The 15,234-nt window shown below is 39.5% G+C and overlaps 1 long non-coding RNA gene across 1 annotated transcript in view; it reads right to left on the bottom strand.

Moving 5' to 3' along the window:
* Positions 1 to 6,679, bottom strand: part of LOC147367286 (uncharacterized) — a 34,274-nt gene extending 27,595 nt beyond the window's left edge. Inside the window, exon 1 of the long non-coding RNA XR_015169180.1 lies at positions 6,547 to 6,679. This is a non-coding gene — a long non-coding RNA (uncharacterized LOC147367286). The remainder of the gene's footprint in view (positions 1 to 6,546) is intronic.
* Between the last annotated feature and the right edge of the window lie 8,555 nt (positions 6,680 to 15,234).

Below are 15,234 nucleotides of genomic sequence, written 5' to 3'. Positions count from 1 at the left end.
CATTTCTTACTGATAAATCCAGATCTCTCACTGTATTTTCAACAGTGTCTACTTTTCTTTGTGTTGCCTTCAGTGGGACAGAATGTTTCCTGCAAATATGGCATATTTGTAGGTATTCATTCAGCCTTTTCTATTCTGCTACTTTGCATCATCAGCCAATTCTAAGAAAATGTATGCTGCCAGCTTATTTACATTATTCCTTTTGTTCAAAGTAAGAGCTTGATGGTTTTGACATTCATGCTGAATCACCTCTTTTTGGAGATCTGAATGTGCCAGTTTTGAAATTTGCAGCTATCGGAGTGCTCCTAATTTGTCCTTGCTTGATTTTCACTACCTTCTAGTCCTCATATTCTATGCTTCAGTTTGGTAGATATCTATTTTTATTGAACATAGATTTATATTTCTTCTTCCTATTTCCTTTTATATGGGATATATTTTTGGGAGAACAGGCAGAGTCTTCTTATCCTACCACTTTAACATCTGAAGTCTTAGCATTTTTTGGTTTCATATTTACTTAATCCACTGTGTAGAAACATTAATACAAAGAGTAAAACATTAATATAAAGAAAAAGTGCTGACTATCAGGCTCAACAACTTACCACCAGGATAATTTGCTACACATTTTTGTGTTTTGTTGCTAAATAACATATGAAAAAATAAGCTTTACCTTTGGTAAAAACTTTTGCCTTTCCTTTCATATTTACTGAGAAAATATGGAACAAATGCTAGTCTGAGATAATGTGAGCTCAAAAGAGAAGAAGAAAGGGTAAACAGTTTACAATCAAACATTAAAGTTTTGGATAAGATGGGAGATTGTTAGTAATTTAAAAAAATCATTTATGATATAAGGCCTTACAGCAATTGTCCAAGAATTTATCCGGTTGTATGAGGACCCATTTGGCATAGAAGACTTCAGATTTGACATAGTTACACCTATGTATTCATTACTATATTTTAGAGAACACTTTTTTATGAAAGTTTTTTTTTTTAACAACTAAGTCTGATGTGATTAAAATATTTCCAAATTAGTTAGATGCAATTTAATGCTAAAATATTGGTAGAGATAAAAGGAAGCAAAATGAAGTGGAATTATGGCAAACATCTGGTATATAATTCTGTGCTGGAAGGTAAACATAAACTAAAAATCTTATATTAAAAACTAAAGAATTTAAACCCCCAGGATACATATTCACTGCCAGATTTTAGGTACTAGCACATCTGTTGGATGATAAATGCAATAAACATAGTATGTTAGAATTCTGAAATTATACAGAGCGTAGCTTCATGACCCCTAAAGAGTAAATTTTTATGGAGGAGAACCTTTATGGACTTTTTACCAAAAAAAGAAAATCAGGTTATAGAAATTTTCTCTCCTAACAGAAAGTTGATAATGCTCTGAATTCTATTCAACAATGTGAAATTTACTGTTTTACCTATTTGTGATGCAAGTATCCAGTGCTTCTAGGGCAAGTAAAAACACAACATAAAATTTTAGACACATAGGTGAATGCATCTAAAAGTCATTTACAAAATAGGTCTCCTCTTAAAGGCTAGTCAATAAATGCATGAATAAATGAATGATTAAGAGAACTCATCCTTTTTTACTACCTACCAATGAGTATATCTTTTTTCTACTTTCTATTTTATCAAATACTTTTGACAAGATCACTTTAAATGCTTTATATTGTCAAGAATCTGAATAAGCATATGCCTTTGGGAGAAAAGTCAACATCAGGTAACTTTTCCAGTGGCATGGCACTTTAACTTTTAGGAGCATATCCTAAGGAAATAACCCATTTGTGCAAATATATATATGTGCAAATATAAATATTAGATATTATTTATAATAGTGAAATATGTAATTGATCCCAATGTCCAACAGTTGCAGACTAATTTATGGAGTGTTGGATAAGTTAACAAGGTCAGTATTCTGACCCCTCAGGTGCATAAGACGGAACAGGGCAGATGCATCAGCTGGTGAAAGATAGATTTGCAGGAAAGCTTTTCAGAATTTTGTCAAAGGAAGTTAGAACAGATTAAACAGAGAAAAGAAAGTGTAAGTTAGGCCAATGGACTTCAAGGAGATGCTTTTGAGAGTTAGAAACAGAATCAGGGTCATGATAGGGGGAGGGACTTCCCCTGAACAGAGCTTCATGGGTGAGGAAGGAAAAATGCACAAAAATGATATTGAAGAGCAAGTTGGTGCCACATGAAAAATTGATAAAGGCAGTGTGCAAAGATCTACCAAGTTTTTTTTTTTTTTTTCCTATTATGTGAGACCCAGCTAATGAGCACTAGCCTTGCTTGCTCAGAAAATTGGCTTCAAATGATTTGTTCCAGGTTGCTGATGCTGCCACCATCATCAATCACTAGAGTTGGAGAGGCTCTGCACCATGGGGCCAGCTGGGCAGGAAAGATCACTATGCTGAGTGCTGGCAGGACAGATTCAATAGGTACAGTGGCTGTGGGCCTCCATGGCTGCCTTTAGTGTCTGGATGATGTAATCTGGATGTTTGAATGAGTCAACACCAGTAGGAGAAAGAAAATAATAAGAAATCAGCAGATGAATTCTTCTCCTTCTTTTCCATACTGTTCTGAGAAGTTGTGGTATAATTGGAATTTCTAAAATTATCCTGTGATTGAGGAATTGGTTGAACTTATTGACAAATGCTGGTCTGATGAATAATACTTCCTATTTACTCTTCCTTCTTCCTTGCTTTATTTTATCCTGTCTCCTACTTCTCTGAGATTGCACTACCCACCCCGTGCAATGTTAGCAGTTAAGTTGATTTTCAGGGAAGCAGAGCTATCACAGAGCTATCTATATGAAGATAGATGGAGTGGACTGCCATTTCCTTCTCCAGGGGATCTTCCCAACCCAGGGATCGAACCCGGGTCTCCTTTACCATCTGAGCCACCAGGGAAGTCCTCAGAACATAGAACAGCATAAAAATAAAAAGTAAGTTTCCACACGTTATGATGAGACTCAGTTCAGTTCAGTTCAGTCGCTCAGTCACGTCCGACTCTTTGCGACCCTATGAATCACAGCACGCCAGGCCTCCCTGTCCATCACCAACTCCCGGAGTTCACCCGAACTCATGTGCATCGAGTTGGTGATGCCATCCAGCCATCATGATGAGACTATGAAACACTTAAATACTAACCTGAACAAAAACTAAGGAGTATAAGACAAGTGGGAATAAAGGTCTAAGTACAGTGAAGGGACCTTGTTGTCATTTAGTTGCTAAGTCATGTCCAACTCTTTGCAACTCCATGGACTGCAGCACACCAGGCTTCCCTATCCTTCACTATCTCCCTGAGTTTGCTCAAACTCATGTCCATTGAGTCAGTGATGCCATCCAACCATCTCATCCCATCATTGCTTCTCCTCTTGCCCTTAATCTTTCCCACCATCAAGGTCTTTTCCAATGACTCAGCTCCTCCCATCAGGTGGCCAAAGGATTGGAGCTTCAGCTTCAGCATCAGTCCATCGAGTGAATATTCAGGGCTGACTTCCTTTAGGATTGACTGGTTGATCTCGCTCTCCAAGGGACTCTCAAGAGTCTTCTCCAGCACCATAGTTCAAAAGCATCAATTCTTTAGCCCTCAGGCTTCTTTATGGTCCAACTCTCACATCTATACATGACCGCCAGACCACCTGACCTGCCTCTTGGGAAACCTATATGCAGGTCAGGAAGCAACAGTTAGAACTGGACATGGAACAACAGACTGGTTCCAAATAGGAAAAGGAGTACATCAAGGCTGTATATTGTCACCCTGCTTATTTAACTTATATGCAGAGTACATCATGAGAAATGCTGGGCTGGAAGAAGCACAAGCTGGAATCAAGATTGCCAGGAGAAATATCAATAACCTCAGATATGCAGATGACCCCACCCTTATGGTAGAAAGTGAAGAGGAACTAAAAAGCCTCTTGATGAAAGTGAAAAAGTTGGCTTAAAGCTCAAAATTCAGAAAACTAAGATCATGGCATCTGGTCCCATCACTTCATGCGAAATAGGATGGGGAAACAGTGGAAACAGTGTCAGACTTTATTTTTTTGGGCTCCAAAATCACTGCAGATGGTGACTGCAGCCATGAAATTAAAAGACGCTTACTCCTTGGCAGGAAAGTTGTGACCAACCTAGATAGCATATTCAAAAGCAGAGACATTACCTTGCCAACAAAGGTCCATGTAGTCAAGGCTATGGTTTTTCCAGTGGTCATGTATGGATGTGAGAGTTGGACTGTGAAGAAAGCTGAGTGCTAAAGAATTGATGCTTTTGAACTGTAGTATTGGAGAAGACTCTTGAGAGTCCCTTGGACTGCAAGGAGATCCAACCAGTCCATTCTGAAGGAGATCAGCCCTGGGATTTCTTTGGAAGGAATGATGCTAAAGCTGAAACTCCAGTACTTTGGTCCTCTCATGTGAAGAGTTGACTGATTGGAAAAGACCCTGATGCTGGGAGGGATTGGGGGCAGGAGGAGAAGGGGACAACAAAGGATGAGATGGCTGGATGGCATCACTGACTCGATGCACATGAGTTTGAGTAAACTCCGGGAGTTGGTGATGGACAGGGAGGCCTGGCGTGCTGCAATTCATGGGGTCACAAAGAGTCAGACACAACTGAGAGACTGAAGTGAACTGAACTGGAAAAACTGAAGGAAACTACTAAAGGTAATTAAAAGAAAACAACTGAATATTAAAGTAGAAACAATTTTGAGTTAGATAAGATAAACTTTATCTTACTGCGGGTGCTTTTAAAGACTCATTCAGCTAGTAGACAAGTACTTACTGAACTCCCGAAGGCTTGGCAGGCACGTCAGGGAGTATGGACACTTCTTTGGGTATGTTTTGTTTGTTTGTGCTATACAGCTTATGGGATCTTATCTCCCTGAGACAAGGGAGTGAACCTGTGCCCCCTGCAATGGAAGTGTAGAGTTTTACCCATTGGACCACCAATGAAGTCTGGATATTTTCAAATTGGAAAAGATAAAATCTCACAAAAACACCAGAAAGGATAACCCTTAAAAGAACAAAACAGGTACAGAGTTTCATAGACTCCTAGTCTCTCTCATTCTGTGACTGCATTTTGGTAGAATATTAAGAGCTTGCTTTCTTTCACACATAACAAAAGAGAAAATGCCAAAAGTTTCTCGTGACTATCAAAGCTCATGACCAAGGCAGGCGAGACACTGATTAGGGATATGAAACTCGAAAATGAGAAAAAGAAAACTCACAGGTGACAGATGTACCAAGAGAAAAATAGAATGGCTTAAACTTAGGACAAATGATCAGGAAAAATGAAGATAAATAAGACAACTGCGAAGATCTAAAATTAAACCAAGTTCATAATGAGCAAATCAAGAGAGGATATGTCATAACACACAATGACAGTCATTCACTGTCCTCAAAGTGCCAGTTCTGAACCATTTTAGAGAAGTTAAATTATTCAAGTGGCTGTAGAAAATGGAGATGTGCTTCTAATGGTTTTCTGTTAGTTTTTCCTGGAGACCCGAGACTATCCTTATGAGCCTCTATTGCTCTCTAGGTAGGAAAGCTTTCACTACTTGCCTACCCTCATGTCCTTGAAGTGTTGGTGGAAAAAAACCTTTGCGCTTTCGGTTTGAAAACCCAATAAAGAAAATTAAATTCCTGCCATAAAACTAACAGAAGAGTCAAACTGATTTTAGGATTTTTTTTTCCCTTTTATTTTATTTTTTAAATTGAGTGGCACTAGTGGTAAAGAATCTGCTGTCCAAGGCAGGAGAAGTGAGAGACACCGGTTCTATCTCTGGGTTGGGAAGATCCTCTGGAGGAGGGCATGCAACCCACTCCAGTGTTCTTGCCTGGAGAATCCCATGGATAGAGTAGCCTGGCAGACTGTGATCCATCAGGTTGCAAAGAGTCAGACAGGACTGAAACGACTGAGCACATGCACGCATAGTTGATTCACAATGTTGTGTTAATTACTGCTATATAATAAAGTGACTCAGTTAAACAGATATACACATTCTTTTTAAAAAATATTCTTTTACATTATGGTTTATCATAGCATATTAGACACAGTTCTCTGTGCCATACCGTAGGACTTTGTTGCTTATCCATTCCATATATAAGAGCCTACATCTGCTAACCCACTTTATCCCTCTCCTACCCCTTCCAACATGGGAATCACCAGTCTGGATTTTTCTTAGTAAGAAATTAATCCATTGTGTATTTCTAAATCATTTAATGTGTTTATGAATACAAGTAAATCAAGCTGAGAAGAAGTGAAGGACCTAGGGAAAAGTCAAGGAGACTGTGATTAGTCCTAGGTATGCTGAGAAAGTGCTGTGCTGTGCTTAGTTGCTCAGTTGTGTCAGCTGGTTCCTCTGTCCATGGGGATTCTTCAGGCAAGAATACTGGAGTGGGTTGCCATGTCTGCCTCCAGGGGATCTTCACAACCCAGGTATCAAACCCACATCTGCCTGCATCTCCTGCCTTGCAGGCTGAATCCTTACCCACTGAGCTACTTGGGACGCCCCAAAATATATTGTACTTACCTTAATTTATAATACTTTATTGCTAAAAAATGCTAGCCATCATCTGAACTTTCAGCCTGTCATCATCATTTGGAGGGTCTTGCGTTGATGTTGATGGCTGCTGACTGATCAGAGTGGTGGTTGTTGAATATTGAGGTGGCTGTGACAATTTCCTGACATAAAACAACAATGAAGTTTGTTACATTGATTAACTCTCTTTTATGAACATTTTCTCTGTAGCTGGCAATGTTGTTTGATAATATTTCACTTACAGTAGGACTTTCAAAATTGGAGCCATTTCTCTCAAAGCTTACCATTGTATTATCGACTAAGTTTTACATAATATTCTAAAACTTTCCTTGTCATTTCATGATCTTCAAAGTGTCTTCATCCAGGAGTAGTTTCCATCTCAAGAAGCCACTTTCTTTGTGCATTTAAGAAGCAACTCCTCATCCATTAAGTTTTTATCATGGGATCTTAGCAATTCAGTCACATCTTTAGGCTTCACTTTTGTTTTGGTTCCCTTTCACCACATCTGTAGTTACTTCTTCCAGTGAAGTCTTGAACCCCTCAAAGCACCCAAGAAATTTAGAATAAAATTCTTCCAAACTGTGTATGTTGATATTTTGACTTCTTTGCATGAATCATGGATGTTTTTAATGGCATTTAGAAAGGTAAATCCTTTCCAGAATGTTTTCAATGGATTTTACGCAGATTCATCAGAGGAATCACTATATGTGGCAGCCAGAGCATTACAAAATGTGTTTCTTATATAAGACTTGAAGGTCAAAATTATTCCTTGACCCATGGCTGCAGAATGGATGTTGTGTTAGCAAGCATGAAACCATAATTATTCTCATTGTACATCTCCATCAGAATCTTTGGGTGATCAGGTGCATTTTTAATAAACATTCATATTAAGGGAAATTTTTTTCTGAGAAGTAGGTCTCCAGTGGACTTAAAATATTCAGTAAACCATGGTTTTCAACAAATGTGCTGTCATTCAGGCTTTGTTGATCCATTTAAAGAGCTCAGGGAGAATCAGTTTAGTGTTATTCTTAAGGGCCCTAAGATTTTTGGAATGATAAGTGAGTATTGGCTTCGACCAGATGCATTAACCCTAATAAGAGAATCAATCTGTCCTTTGAATCTTGGAAACCAAGAAAGTCCAAGATGGAGTCTTCTGGCAATAGAAGAATATTTCATCTACATTAAAACTCTGTTATATAATGTAGCCACATTCATTAATCTTCTTACCTAGGACTTCTGGATAAACTGCCATAGCTTCTACATCAGCACTTGCTGCTTCTTCTTGAAATGTTATGATTGTAAAGATGGCTTCTTTCCTGAAGCCTCATGTATCAACTTCTCCTAGGTTTAATTTTTTTTTCTGCAGCTTCCTTACTTTTTTTCACTCTTCATAGAAGTGAAGAGAGTTAGGACCTTGCTCTGGTTGAGGCTTAGGGAATGCTGTGACTAGCTTGGTCTTCTATTAAGACCACTAAAACTTTCTCCATATCAGCAATAAGACTGCTTTGCTTTTTTTTTTTTTTGTCATTCATGTGTTCCCTGGAGTACCACTTTAAATTTCCTTCAAGAACTTTTTGTTTGCATTCATAACTTGAGAATGAATCATCAAGGCAGACAAACCTTGGCCGGAGTCCATGCTTTCCTATTAGCTATGTAGCACTGGCATAGAGTGACCAGATGTCCTAATTTGCTGAGGGCTGAAGGGATTTCCTGGAAGGAAGGATTTTCAGCTTCTCACACAGCTTCCTCACTAAGCCTAATCATTGCTAGATTTTATTAATAATTTAAAGTGAGAGATATGTGACTCTTCCCTTTGCTTGAACACTTTGCTAAGCCAATGTAAGGTTATTAATTGGCCTAAATTTAATAACAATACCTCAGGGAATAGGGAGGCCTGAGGAGAGGGAGATGGAAGAATGGCTGGTTAGTGGAACAGTCAAACCCACACAGCACTCGTCAGTTATGTTTGCTGTCTTATGCTGGCATGGTTTGTGATGCCCCCTCCAGTCACAATAGTAACATCAGAGATCACTGATCACTGTAACAAATATAAAAATGATTAAGTTTGGAGTATTGTGAGAATTAGCCAAATAGGACACAGAGACACAAGGTGAGCAAGTGCCCTTGGAAAAGGGCATGAATAGACTTGTTGGAGGCAGGGTTGTCACAAACCTTCATCTTGTAAAAAAAAAAAAAGCAACATTTGTGAAGCACGACAAAACGAGGTATGCCTGTAATGCTCTTATGATAGACTCCAGAGAGCTCTGTGCTCCACTCCCCTATGTGAGGACAACCAGAAGACGGTCTTTTATGAATTGGAAGTGGGATCCCACCAGGCTCCAGATCTGTGTGCACCTTCTTTTTACACTTGCTGTCCTTTACAAGGACTATGAAAAATAAATTTCTGTTGTTTATAAGCCATAAACTTCATGGTATTATAGTATAGCAGCCCAAATGGACTAAGAAATTGAGATATCTCTTTTTAATACTTTTCTTGCTCCAAGTGCTGAAATGCCTTCCCTTTTCCACCATCTACCCTCTCAGCATCAATCTACCCTTAGGTGCTTATTTGCACAAGAGGTTGCTTTGAAATAATTTTGTAATGCTTGGTATCTTCTTTCCTATGTTGCGGAAACTGGACCTGACCAATGCCCTTAGAATAAGGTTTTCCTTAATCAAAAAGAAAATTTTAAAAAGAAATTAACTCATTTAAATGTATACCCTACTTGGACTGCAAGGAAGTCCAATCAGTCCATCCTAAAGGAGATCAATCCTGGGTGTTTGTTCACTGAAAGGCCTGATGGTAAAGCTGAAACTCTAATACTTTGGCCACTTCATGCGAAGAGTTGACTGATTGGAAAAGACCCTGATGCTGGGAGGGATTGGGGGCAGGAGGAGAAGGGGAGGACAGAGGATGAGATGGCTGGATGGCATCACCGACTCGATGGACATGAGTTTGAGTAAAGTCCGGGAGTTGTTGATGGACAGGGAGGCCTGGCTTGCGATTCATGGGGTTGCAAAGAGTTGGACACGACTGAGCGACTGAACTGAACTGAACTGATTGACACTATTGAAATCAATTTCTTGTTTAAGAAATCCTTTGAAGGTAGAATACCTATTGAGTTAGTTTAGTGGATTATTTTATATCTAATTGACTCTCTCCTCTTGAATCTGTGAGAGATTCTTGACACTTTTTACGTTGCCATTTTGTATCTATTCAGAAACTGCAAAGCAATTTAATTTGAGCCCAAAAGAAGAAATAAGCAAGAATTGAGGTCATTTTAGTGCTGTAATTTTTTACCTATTTATGTTATGAATATTTTTGAGAATCAGATGAAAATTATGGACTATATCACATACAATGAAACTTATTCATCTACACACACTCATGTACAATTGCATGCAAAATTCCTCAGGTTTTTCAACACCTTGAATCTGATTCACAAGCTTGTGTTGGAATCTCTAAGAGGGACTATATGTCTTGGGAGGCAGAACCCAGAACAAAAGGAAGCAGTGCTGTTTGTGTGACTACTCAATTTTTCTTTTATGCTCTTGTGATTATATGCTTTATTTCCAATGGAAAAATGAGAGCATATACAACAATGTGCATGTCAAGTCACTTCAGTCACATCCAACTCTTTATGACCATATGGACTGTAGCCCGCCATGCTCCTCTGTTCATGGGATTCTCCAGGCAAGAAAACTGGAGTGGGTTGCCATGCCCTCCTCTAGGGAATCTTCCCAACCCAGGGACCGAACATGTGTCTTTTAGGTCTCCTGCATTGGCAGGCAGATTATTTGTCACTAGCACCACCTGGGAAGCCCTATGCAACAATACCAGAGAATATTTATGCCACTTCTTAATATAGAAGAGCCTGATGAAATAGCATCTGAAATGATTTATTTTCTGAGTCAATCATCTGAGTAATTAAAACAATTACAACAACACAAATTGAGAATAACCAGCCTAAATTAAAAAATTAGGGTAGGTGGAAATTGGGGCACCTCAAACAGATAATTCTCCTGAGAGGAGTTATAGCATTAGTATGATAATTGTTGGATAAGATCAAGGAGGACCATGGAAAGAGGTCAGAGATGGGTTATTTGGAAATTGTGGACACTGGCATAAGCAAGCAAAAGAGCTTCATAAGGACAATATAATTTTAAACTTTCTAAACATTGTCTGGTTTATATTTCCTTCCACCCAAATCACCATCCTTACTGATTTTATTTTGACTAGGTGACTTTTATTTCTAACATGGTATAGTTCCAGTATATGATATAGTTGTTACCCCATAGTCTAGGAAAACTAGTAGCAACTTGTTGTTGTTTAGTTGCTAAGGCATGGCCAACTCTTTGTGACCCCATGGACTGTGGCCTGCCAGGCTTCTCTGTCCATGGGATTTCCCAAACAAGCATACTGGAGTGGGTTTCCATTTCCTTCTCCGTGGGTTCTTCCTGACCCAGGGATTGAACCCATATCTCCTGCTTGGTAGGCAAATTTCTTTATCACTGAACTATCTCAAGACAAGTATAAAATCAGATCAAGAAGACACAGCACACAAGCATATGGCTTCAGGATGAGTTAGCAGACTGAGAGGAAGGGCAGACCAGTCTTCTCAGCAACTCCACTTTCTAGTCCATTCAACCACCATCTTTCCATTACTCATTCAGAATAGTGAGTCTATTTCTTTATTTTACTTTAATAATGTATTTTAACATGGACTCTACAGTATGCAGGCTTCAGTAGTTGTGGAGCATGGGCTCTTGGGCCCACAGGCTCAGTAATACAGTACAGGCTTAGTTGCTCCATGGCATGTGAGATCCTCCTGGACAAGGGATTGAACCCATGTCCTCTGCATTGCAAGGCAGACTCTCAACCACTAGACCACCAGGGAAGCCCCTCCATTTAAAAAAAAATAATAATTTTTGCCTCTTTATTGGTACGTCTATTTGATGAAATGGTGTCTTCATATCAGGCTTTAAGCATGATTTACTTTAGTTTTTGAGTGTATTTTTCAATGGTTGTTTCGAAGTCTTTGTCTAGTTAAATCTGACATCTGGTTCTTCTCAAAGGCAGTTTTTGTTCCTTTTTTTTTTTTTTGCCTAAGTATGTGTCAAACATTCCTCGTCCTTTACGCCTCTCATACTGTTGATGAAAGTTGAATATTTTAGGTAATATATTGTAGCAACTCTGGATACTGATTCCCCTCACTCCTCTCCTGACTTGTTGATGTTTGCTTGTTTGTTTAGTGATCTGCTAAGATATATTTTTTCAAAGTCTGTTTTTTCCACAGTTTGAAGCAGTGTGAAGCCTCAGAAGGTCCATGAAGCTTCTCACAATGTCAACTTGGAAATGAACTTAGTATGTTGTGTATACTACTAACATTTTTCTTGTGTTTATCTTACATAATTAAAAAAAACTAGAAATATAAGAGTTTAGTATTTCAATTTTTCTTTTACTATCTAAACATGTTCCTTTTAAAAAAATAGCATCATTTTTTTAAGATCATGATTTTTAATGGATGCTCTTTTACCCTGTGTTGGTACAACCAGTTCTCTAGGGAGGCCCTTAACCATTCTTGCTGCTATAATTTTCTGTCTTCTGTGCTCTGCTACCCTACTCTCTGTTAGCAGAGTTGTCATCCTAAAGCACATATATGATCTTTACCAGGATTCTGTTGTATTGATACATAAATGAGTCTGCTGGATATGATGGCACGTGGCTCACGCTACCCACCTTCAGTGTGCTGGTCTTGAGGGTAGGATGCTGTTCCTAAGCCTTATCATGGCACCTGAGGCCTTCAACTACTACCCCAAGCCTTTCTTACTAATGACTCATTTCTACCTGTATAAGCACTTGCTCTCCCTGTGCTACCCTGAATATTCTTGCCTCTGTGCTGTGCTTTTGCATTATGCCACTGCAAATTCTTATCTCCCTTCTGTTAAAGAGTTACTGCTACAGACCTGTCCCTGGGGCTTCCAGCCAAATATTCTTCTTTCTTCCCCATACTAGAGGACGTCTTTGTGATGAGTATTTTCTAGGGAGATTTGTGCTCCAACAAAATTATCACTTTAGATCACTGTATTCATTTAGTAATTACTTTAGACATCTGATCATTTTCTCCTATTTCTTTCTGTTTTTCTGTTAAAGGCCTCCTCTGTGCCTGGAAACACCACCTTATGAAAGTGTTGGTGTGCCTTTCACACAGAATAATCATGTAGAGAAATGGTCCTACAATAATTTTTTTCCTGGGGCAATCATTGTGGGTTTTCAAATGTAACATTCCTTGTTTTTCATTAATTAAAACCCATGAAGTGTTTTATTCTTCTAAAAATAATTTGGTTGTCACTGACAATTATTAAATTTTTTCAAAAATAAAACCAATGTGGGGGTAATATAAGGGTATCAAGCAGTGAGTGTCTCTTCAAAGAATGGCAAGAAGCAGGACACCCTGAGACTTGACTGTTTCAGGTATAGATGTGGCAGCTTCTTTTTATGAAACCTGAAAACAGCTTTATTCTATAGACAAAAGGAGAAAAAACTTTTAGAGGCAGAATTTAACAGGTAACTCTGTATTCATTAAATAACTATGCATAGGACTATGATCCATTGTATGTGTCTTGATGCTCAGTCGTGTCCGACTCTGTGACTCCGTGGACTGTAGCCTGCCAGGCTCCTCTGTCCATGGGATTCTCCAGGAAATAACACCGGAGTGGGTTGCCATTTCCTACTCCAGAGCATCTGCCTGACCCAAGGATCAAGGCCACATCTCTTTCACTGACAGGCAAATTCTTACTAACTGCACCGCCTGGGAGGGCCTGCAATTCATTAAAGATGAGAATCTGAGTCAGGCTGTAAACCCCCCTCCTTCAGGGTCACCTCATAGACTATTTCAAACATGCTGTGTTTGTTTCTGATGTTGGTGGGGAGGGTAGATGTATCAGGAAGAAGGAGCCAATTAGATATTTTGTTACTGCCATGTTGTTACCAAATCCAAGCTTGCTCTACTTGCCCAGATGACAGGCCAATGAATCTGAGAAACAAGGTGCTGAGGCAGGGAAAATGACTTTATTTGGAAAGCAGCTGACTGAGAAGATGGCAAGCTAGCGCCTCAAAATAAACATCTATCGGGCTCTGGATGCCAGGTACTTTTATGGATCAGAGAGAAAGAAACAATGAGAAACTAAAGTCAAAAGGCAGAATAGAGAAGGAGAGGCAGTGGGGGAATAAAGCGAAAGGGTCTTCAGTCTTGCAAAACACCTTCGAGGGAATGGCCAGCCTTTGGAAGGGGTGTGTTAATCTCTTCTATTTAAAGATGGGCAGGGACAAACTACCTCTCCATAAGCTAAACAAAATTCAGAGTCAAGCAGAGGGCAGGGTCCTCCAGGCAAGCCAGTAACTATGATTATAACAACAAGAGCAAAGAAAAGCAACTCAAAGAAACAGTTTCCAATATGGAGTCAGAGTTGGCTTCTTCCCTGAAACAATGTTTAGCGAAATTGATACAAAGTCTTTCCAAGAAAGTTTTCCTTTATTAACTTGACCTTAAATGACTTTTCCTCTGACTCTTCTCAAGACATCTTAAAAGCCTATGCCATTTTCTCCTTACAAAATATGCTTAAAGGGATCCTCAAATCATATACACTGTCAGAACAGAGATGTCTTTTGTTTGCCCCTTGGCTGGAAAAATTTCAAATACTACAAGCTTTAGTAACAATCTGATGCCCAATGCCTTAGGTAAAGGCACTTAAATGTAAAGAAGTTAACATACTTTAAAGATGCCTCAGTCAGTTCAGTTCAGTTCAGTCACTCAGTCGTGTCTGACTCTTTGCGACCCCATGGACTATACAGTCCATGGAATTCTCCAGGCTAGAATACTGGAGTAGGTAGCCTTTCCCTCCTCCAGGAGATCTTCCTAACCCAGGGATCAAACCCATGTCTCCCGCATTGTAGGCAGATTCTTTACCAGCTGAGCCACAAGGGAAGCCAAGAATATAGGAGTGGGTAGCCTATCTCTTCTCCAGCAGATTTCCCAACCCAGGAATCAAACTGGGGTCTCCTGCAGGCGGATTCTTTTCCAACTGAGCTATTAGAGAAGCCCAATAATCTTGTCAGTTCAGTTCAGTTCAGTCGCTTAGTCATGTCCAACTCTTTGTGACCCCATGAATCACAGCATGCCAGGCCTACCTGTCCATCACCAACTCCCAGAGTTAACCCAAACTCATGTGCATTGAGTCAGTGGTGCCATCCAGCCATCTCATCCTCTGTCATCCCCTTCTCCTCCTGCCCCCAATCCCTCCCAGGATCAGAGTATTTTCCAATGAGTCAACTCTTCGCATGAGGTGCCAAAGTACTGGAGTTTCAGCTTTAGCATCAGTCTTTCCATTGAACACTCAGGACTGATCTCCTTTAGGATGGACTGGTTGGATCTCCTTGCATTCGAAGGGACTCGCAAGAGTCTTCTCCAACACCACAGTTCAAAAGCATAAATTCTTTGGTGCTCATCTTTCTTCACAGTCCAACTCTCACATCCATACATGTCCCCTGGAAAAACCACAGCCTTGACTAGACGGACCTTTGTTGGCAAAGTAATATCTCTGCTTTTCAATATGCTATCTAGGTTGGTCATAACTTTCCTTTCAAGGAGTAAGCGTCTTTTAATTTCATGGCTGCAG

The sequence above is a fragment of the Bos grunniens genome, chromosome 8 (assembly GCF_055505025.1).
Source record: "Bos grunniens cultivar Pamir isolate PY7600 chromosome 8, Bosgru_T2T1.0, whole genome shotgun sequence".
Lineage (NCBI taxonomy): Eukaryota > Metazoa > Chordata > Mammalia > Artiodactyla > Bovidae > Bos > Bos grunniens.
This window is presented reverse-complemented; position numbering and strand designations above follow the sequence as displayed.